General features: G+C 42.0%; 1 protein-coding gene and 1 long non-coding RNA gene across 2 annotated transcripts in view; one reads left to right on the forward strand and one right to left on the reverse strand.

Annotated features, from left to right (window-relative positions):
- The window catches only part of HERC1 (HECT and RLD domain containing E3 ubiquitin protein ligase family member 1), a 206,425-nt gene extending 201,856 nt beyond the window's left edge, over positions 1–4,569 (reverse strand). Inside the window, exon 1 of the mRNA XM_023510003.1 lies at positions 4,496–4,569. The gene's annotated coding sequence lies outside the window, so the exon portion shown is untranslated. The remainder of the gene's footprint in view (positions 1–4,495) is intronic.
- A 139-nt stretch (positions 4,570–4,708) lies between these two features.
- Positions 4,709–5,477, forward strand: LOC111723416. The gene is made up of 3 exons (XR_002771957.1): positions 4,709–4,790; positions 5,203–5,354; positions 5,454–5,477. It is a non-coding gene; the product is annotated as an uncharacterized LOC111723416 (long non-coding RNA).
- The last annotated feature ends 3,078 nt before the right edge of the window (positions 5,478–8,555 follow it).

The following is an 8,555-nucleotide window of genomic DNA, read 5'->3' on the forward strand; positions in this document are numbered from 1 at the left end:
GAGGCTGAGGCAGGAGACTCGCTTAAGCCCAGGAGTTGGAGGTTGCTGTGAGTGTGATGCCATGGCACTCTACCCAGGGGGATAGCTTGAGGCTCTGTCTCTAAATAAATAAATAAATAAAAAAGAATTACTAACAAATACTCTAATTAGTAAATATGTTTTTCATAAGGATATGAGTTAGCTATAACCATTTGTACTCTAGAAATGAATAAGTATACTACATAATGAAAAGCAGGTTTCTGACAGAGAACAAAGACACAAGTAAGGAAAGAGGTAAGGTTAGAATGAGCCTTGTGATGTCGGATTGGAATAGAAATTACCTATAGGAACTCATGGGTTTTTATGTATATAGAAATGTAAGTGTGTGTTGTACACACATGTATACATGGGTTAGTATACATACATATATTTTCTAGTTCTGTCATCTGAAGGCCTAAGAGCAATAACACCCAATAAACATACCAGGTAAATAGATCTTGACATTAAATACTATTCTTCAATAAAAGGAATCAGAGTTGGAGAAGTAGTTGATTCCAGTACTGGGGCAGAAAAAAATATAAGCATGACACAACAATGACCCCAGCATATATACAGACAAGTGCCCAAAAAAGAGTGGAGGCTAACCAGAAAGAACTCCCAATGGCCACAGCTGTAACAATTAGAGCAACAAAATAATTAATGATACATGTAGTGTTAGATTATAACCTGTGAATAAAATACTCACAAGGACACACTGATAAATAATTGAATAAGTAAATGAAGAAGAGACATATCTCCCTTAAAGAAGAATTCCAACTAATAAATGTAGATGGACAGAGTAAGGAAAACAGAAAAACACCATTAGCCAAACACTACAGTAATACCTGTTGCAGGTAAGATCCACAGATGGATGTTAAAATAAATGGGAGAAAGTTTAAGGAGAAACAGTATAGCTGCACAGTCTCAAAGTATCTCCCCTAAGATATGTATCAATTACAAAAGGAAGAATGGTAACTTTACAGTGAAGAAACAACAGAAACCACTTTCACAAAGTCATCAAGGCTAAAAATACCACTACCAATAAAATATAACAAAATCATGTACTCCCTAATTTCATGTATTGAGAAGGATATATCACTTGGGCAGTTTTCTTGCAAAACATACACAACCTCAATCTGATCATAAGAAAAACATCAAACAAAAAATGAGAGAAATTCTGAGAGAATAACTGACCAGTACTCATCAAAAGTGTCAAAGTTGCAAAAAAACAAAAAATTGAGGAATTGTCAGAGATTGGTGGAGACTAGGAAAACATAACAACTGATGCAATGTGGGATCCTCCATTAAATCCTGCAACAAAGAAGAAGGCATTAAAGGGAAACATCAGCGAAATTCAAATAAAATTTGTAGTCTGCTTAGTAGTACTTAATTTGTTGTTTTGTTAATTATACTACTGTTATGTAAATTGATGATATTAGTGGATTGTTAGTAACAATATAAGAACTTTGTACTACCTCTGCAACTTTTCTGTAAGTCTAACATTCTTTCAAAATAAACCATTAAACATAATTAAATAAATAAGGGCTATGCCCCTTGGCTTACATCTCTCTTAGCCCTTACAGAAACCAATGTGGGAGGATCGCTTGAGGCCAGGAGTTCAAGATCAGCCTGGGCAACATAGCAAGGGAAACCCCCATCTCTACAAAAAAATATAAAAACAGCCAGGCATGGTGGCCTGTGCCTGTATTCTCAGCTACTCAGGAGGCCGAGGCAGGAAGATTGCTTGAACCCAGTAGTTTGAGGTTATAGTGAGCTGGGAGGATGCACTGCATTCTAGCCTGCACTGCTAAGACTCTGTCTCAAACCAAATAAATAAAATCCAGCAATGGGTCATCTATGCCACTGTCATACTTCCTTGGTCAGAGATCTCATCTGGAATTTAACATTCCCACTCGGTAACAGCAGAAAAAACTAAAATCATAAAAACCACATCTAACATCTAGTAAGTAAATTACCTATTTTACGTTCCCTCACTATACTTTCTTGAGCTAAAAAAAAAAATGATGACGGACATGACTTTACTGGCTTTGAAAACTTCTTCTTAAATGACTTGGCCAATTTTTTTATGTTTTAAATATCATTGATAATCTACAGTATGTACCTATTGTAACACATTTCATGTATCTCTTAAGCCCAAGTTTTATTTACAAAAAACAGCATCTTCAATAGACTATATAGTAAGTACATTATTTGTTCTTCTGTAGTTGTCCGACCATATAATTCCAGTTTTGTTCACAAGTTTGCTTTTTCCCTAACTCAAACTTCTCCCGGTACCCCAAACCACAATGTCATCATTCTCATCACGTTAAGATCCAAATTTTAAAAGATTAGCTATTCACTGTATCAGTCTATTTTCTCCCCTATTTCTAACATTAAGGAATATTAGTCCTACTTATTTGAGAAAAATGTTTAGGATATTAGAACTATATTACCATTTATTCTTTGCATCCTCTACTAATAAATCCAGTTCAATCAACACATTCTCAGAAATTCCTTTAAATCAAATGGCAATTTCAGGAGATGTTTACTAATTTGTTTGTAATAAGCAAATTAAGTAATGCATTTATATTTGCCTTCTCCTTCATGTACCATCAGCATGCCTGAATTGGGAATGGAATACATGACCAGCAAATGAAGGAAGTGTCACATGCAAAAGGCATGACTGGAAATTTAAGAGGCAAAGTGATAAGAACATCAGGTAAGGCAAAATTCATAAAAGTTTAGAATTACATGAAGCCTTAATAGGCCATTTAATCCACTCAAATGACAACAACCCCAGAAAGATGGCAATCTATCCTATTTTTAAAAGCCACTAGATTTCCAAATCTAGATATTTCATACAAATCATGTCATGTGATTTGAGGGAAATACTATGACTGTTCCTTGCCCTACTTTTCCAAACAATATAGGAATACATTCTTAAATTGCATCCAAAATATATAGATGTGTAAAGGTGCGGAATACATATATGCACTTAAGTAACTATATGTATAACACAGGCACCTAGGACACTCAGTATATATGGAAACATACATATCAAAGGCACATACCCATCCCACAATAATCACAAGAAGTACTAGGAAATGTCACAAAAAAATTGGTCTAAAAATAACCAATAGAAATCAATTTTATAAAATCTTGAGGTTAATGGTTTTGTCAGTCTGAATAACCATGTCTTTGCTTTCCACAAACACTGCCCCTTTCTGACCAACCATCACAAGCAAAACTGTATAATACATATGTATTAGATCCAAATAATTAATTTTTTAACGTTTGACTTTTTTTTCCAGTTAATATGAGAGAATGTTTGACTTTTAAATCCATTTAGGTAACAGTCATTTTGGAAGAGGGCCCAATGAAAGAGACAGTGATGACAGAGTACAGCCAGTGATAATGAACAAGTAACTAGTTTTAATCAAGCAGGGCAAAGAAATGATTCAAGGAAAACAAATCATTTTTGGAACATATATAGAATGGAGAAGTCCCATGCGAGTATGACCCAAGCACTACTTGAAAAAAAAAAAAAATACGTGTCTGTTTGGAAATATACCAAAATGTTAACCATCAAATGCTATCTCTGGAATTGGAATTACAAACATAGCTTTATTCATCTGTTGTTCCTATTATGTGATTATCCATATTTTCTAAATATTAGAGACATTTTTTAAAACTACGGTAATTCTGTTCCGATGTTTCAAACCTTTAAAATAGATACCATGTCTTTTACATAACCTCCTGGGAAAGGAGGTACCAGCTCCAGTCCTCCTCGTGTCTCCCAGGAACCTGCCACCCATTACAGAAAAGATTTCACCATGCTCCCTGGGACAGCTCCTGTCATCATCATCACCCTCATCTCACTCTAGAGAATACACAATGCGCCTCACCTACCCTCCCGGCAGCAAAACCTTTATAATTTGTTATTTTATCAAGCAGTGGATTTAGAGAAAGGTTTACCAGACGATGAGCTGTCCCCACCCAAAGATAGAGGAGAGGAGAAAGACACGTCGTCCCAACCTCCAGCCCTCTAACTAGGGGCACTGGGGTCGCGGCTCTCTGGATTCTGAAAGAAAGAGTCCAGCCGCGGCCTCTCAGCCAAAGTGCCGATCGGGGGAGGGGCGCTCGCCAGCGGATAGAGGGGTGAGGGAGAAGGTCAGAGGCGCGACCACCGGAGGCTGAGGGACAGGTACAGCAAGCTGCTAGAGGGGCGGGTCCCTTAGCCCACTCTGGCTGGTGGCTCGGCCTCTAACGCTGCTGCACAGACGCCCAGGTGGTGGGAGGCCTCTGGGGCCGGAGGACCCGCGCCGCGCCGGGAGGGCTACCTCAGGCCTCCGCCTGCTGCCCACCCAGGACCCCACCAGCCCTGCTCGGCGGCAGCCCCAGAATGGCCCCGGCCGGCCTTGTGCCGCCGGCCGAGCACACGCACCCTTAGCCAGGAGAACAGAAGAGGAGGCGTTACCGTACGCGGCTTTGGAGTTGGCGGGGGTGGGGTGCGGTTTCAGCGATCTGAGCCCGGCTCGGCAGTGGCGGCCGCGTCCTTTATTTTTGCTGCAGCGGCAGCGACTTGTCAAAGGGAAAGACGTAAGAGGCGGCGGCCGCAGCGGCAGCCGAGTCTCGCGGGATTTGGGCGAAACTCTCGCGCAGTCTGGAGCGTTCGCCCCGCCCCCCAGGCTCGGCGCGGGAGGCTCGGCGGGAGGGCTGAGAAACGCCGGTGAGGCGGAGTGAGGTTATCCGCTGAAGGAACAGGGGACTTGGTAATTGGGGTAACCAGTCTAGGTTCCCGGAACACCTTGCTGCCACGCGTCCCTCACCTTTTAGCTTGGCGGAGTCCGGACTCCCTCGATGAGGCACAGTTGGGAGCGTTTCGCGAAGGGCGGTGAGGAGTGGGGGCGGGGGTCAGCTGGTGCGCCCCGTTTTCCTCGTGGTCGGCGGGGAAGATCCCACCGCCCCGCGTCCCAGTGCTGCCGGACTGAGGGACACGTGGAAAAGCTGGCTGCGACCGGGTTGGGGGCCACACCCCTTTATCTCCGACGCGGGCCTAGTACGCTGCGCTCTTTATCTGCCATCACAGCCGGCCGTAGCCCTTTGGCCGGTCAAGTTCAATCCCATGAAAGCGTCTCAGTTGACCTACTTCCACCTTGTTATTTGTATTCTTGTGTACTGCAGGACTGCCAGAACACTGGGGCCTGCCACTCGGTTTTCTGATGGGGAATGCTGAAGTAAAGTGTCTTTTGGGTGACTTACCTTCTTGATCGTGACCCTGAAGTCTACAATGAAGCCCTGTGAGGGAAGGACACCGACTGGCCTGATTAATAGAGGTTCAGGCAGTCATTTAATGGTTGACTGAATACCACACACACCCATAATCCGCCTCTTGTACCTTTTTTAAAATTTATTCGTTTATTTATTTGAGACAGAGTCTTACGAGGCCACAGCCAGAGGATCACTTGAAATTCGGAGATCAGGACCAGCCTGGACAACATAGACCCCGATGGATACAAAAAAATAAGAAAATTACCGGAATGTGGTGGGGTACACCTGTAGTCCCAACCCCTGTGGATGGTTTTATACTCTTAGACTTTCACTTTTCAAAATATTCTACTGAGTACTAGCTATGTGTAAGTAACCATGAGGATATGAGGCAAAAAAATGGAGGGGTCTGCTTTCTAGAAGCTCAGAACCTAATTGGAGGCATAAGAGGAACACATAAAGAACATAGAAGCCATATGTGTGTCACTGATGTAAAAAATTATGGTATGGGCTGACACGGGAACATTTGTCCACAATTAAAGTGGACATATGTGTCATGTGAGGCACTTTGGCCCACAAGTTAGGAGTCATGCTTCTCTGTGGACACTGGTGGGGATTCTGGAATCCCCCATAACAGACTCTTGACTTTGGGCAAGTTGCTTGACCTCTGTGAACCTCAATTCCTTATCTGACCACTTACAATGAGAGTTATTATCAATGAGTTCTTCTGAGGAGTAAAATATATATAAAACTCCCAGCACACAGTAAATACTCATTAAATAGTAAGTCTTAAGTGTGCAACTTTTAAGTTTCTGTGTATAAAACGTGTCTGGTAAGCTAGATGTGATGTGAGGGAGTAAATACATGAGCAGTGATGTCATCATTGCTGGTGCTTTATGATCTGGGTACTGAGTCAAGACCAACAAGCTCTCTTGTCTTCCTTGTTGTAACTTATTGATGATGTAGTCTTCTATACCACTCACAAACATGACATTTTTCTTTTTTTTTTTTTAAATTAAATCATAGCAGTGTACATTAATACTATCATGGGGGGCATTTTTCTTGAACTTGTGAAAGTACTGCTTGTGCCCATTCTTTCAAGAAAAGAAGTACTTACTTTAAAGGCCAATTAAAGAGATTCACTCCTTTGTCCCTCCTCTGCTTCCACCCGCAGAGCTGTGTGGAAAAGAGAATTGTACACATTTGAGTTCTGTTGCATACAATTAGCAAATATACTTCACTGTCCATGAGTAAACCCAACTAGACACTACTTTTTACTATTTTCTGTCCTCATCTCCACCACATCCCCCTCTTCCAAAACATCAGCATCTGCTGGAGGCTTGTTTTCTACATCATTCTCCCAACTCTTGTTGAGAGTTCATTTTATCCAGATTTCCCTTAAAGTATTAGAGATGGGAGGAGTAGATACAGGGATCTCAAGTCCTCAACATTACAGGCCATTCCTCTGCACAGCATGCACTGGTCACATCAGTCAGCCACACCTTCCCCTCAGACACATCACATCCACCTCCTGCCATGTATTCCACAGGCCCATCCCACAGCCAGGAGGTTCTTGGCAGAGGAACTGTGCCAAGTTCAGAAAAAATACATGTTAATATATTATGAGTAGCTGGGGCTACAAGGACTCACCATAACACCTGGCTAATTTTTCTATTTTTAGTAAAGATAGGGACTTGCTCTTGCTCAGGCTGGTCTCAAACTCCTGAACTCGGGCAATCCACCCACTTCAGCCTCCCAGGGTGCTAGGATTACAAGTGTGAGCCACTTCACTATATAACAATAGCTCTTCCTGAATACATCAGTCCTTTAAACCAGTGGTTCTCAACCTTCCTAATGCTGCCATGTATTTTCATTATTACAAAGGGGTCGCAACCCACAGGTTGGGAACTGCTTCTTTAAACAGAGGGCAATAGTTCCATGTTGTATTTTCATTGTCACAAAGGGGTCGCAACCCACAGGTTGAAAACTGCTGCTTTAAACAGAGGGCAATATATTCTCAACAGAAGAAGATATATTTTTCATCTTCATATAGGAAATGCGTCGCTCCTAAATTATGGCTAAATCAGAAGTGATAAAGTCCAGCAGAGAGTAAAGTATGGAAGCAGAGCAGCAAGGGTTAGAATGGACTCTGGGAATAAGTTTGTGTTGCCCTTGGCACCTGTCCTAGGAAATGAATATCTCTGAAAACAGAAAAAAAAGCCCCAAAGCAGTAATGCACATACATGAGTCCTTGTAGCTCCCCAAATTACATCTTGTTTGCCCTTATATTACACAGTCTTTGTGAACCTAGTCTCATATCTGCAAATAGGGGTGATAATAGGTTTCATGCCTACTTCTGAATAGCATGAGACTCAACCTAAGAAAGTACTTTGTAAACTTAATACACTATTTAAATGTGAGGCATGATTATTGATTCATTCACTTAACAGATCTTTGTTGAACATAGGACATAAGCCAAGCACTGTGAAATGCACTAAATATGCTATTGAGCAAACTTTAGTACTTTCCCTCAAGGAGCTTACAGTCTAATGGGAGAAGATAGAGAAGAAAATAGATAATAAAATGAGAGGACAGCAAAACTGGTAAGAGTATAGGAGGGAGGGAGTGAAAGGAAAAGCAAAGAGAGCTGGAGATAGCACATGTAATGAGGATCCAGGCCCTTTCATGAAGATTCTTAAATCAACTTCAAAATAACTTCAACATTGGCTCCATGCCTGTAGCTCAGTGACTAGGGTGCCAGCCACATACACCAGAGCAGGCAGGTTTGAATCCACCCTGAGCCTGCCAAACAACAATGACAACTACAACAAAATAGCTGGGCATTGTGGAGGTGCCTATAGTCCCAGCAACTCGGGAGGCTGAGGCAAGAGAATTGCTTAAGCCCAAGAGTTTGAGGTTGCTGCGAGCTGTGACACCACAGCACTCTACCAAGGATGACATAGTGACACTCTGTCTCAAAAAAATAAAAATAAACTGGTTCAGTGCCTGTAGCACAGTGGTTACAGCACCAGCGACATGCACCAAGGGTGGCAGGTTCAAACCCAGCCCAGTCCAGCTAAACCACAATGACAACTGCAACAAAAAAATAGCCAGGCATTGTGGTGGGCGCCTGTAGTCCCAGCTACTTGGGAGGCTGGGGCAAGAGAATCACTTAAGCTCAAGAGTTTGAGGTTGCTGTAAGCTATAATGCGATAGAACTCTACTAAGGGCGACATAGTGAGATTCTGTCTCAAGAAAAAAAAAAAAAA

The sequence above is a fragment of the Otolemur garnettii genome, unplaced genomic scaffold (assembly GCF_000181295.1).
Source record: "Otolemur garnettii isolate 467f Iridium unplaced genomic scaffold, OtoGar3 scaffold00011, whole genome shotgun sequence".
NCBI classification, from domain to species: domain Eukaryota; kingdom Metazoa; phylum Chordata; class Mammalia; order Primates; family Galagidae; genus Otolemur; species Otolemur garnettii.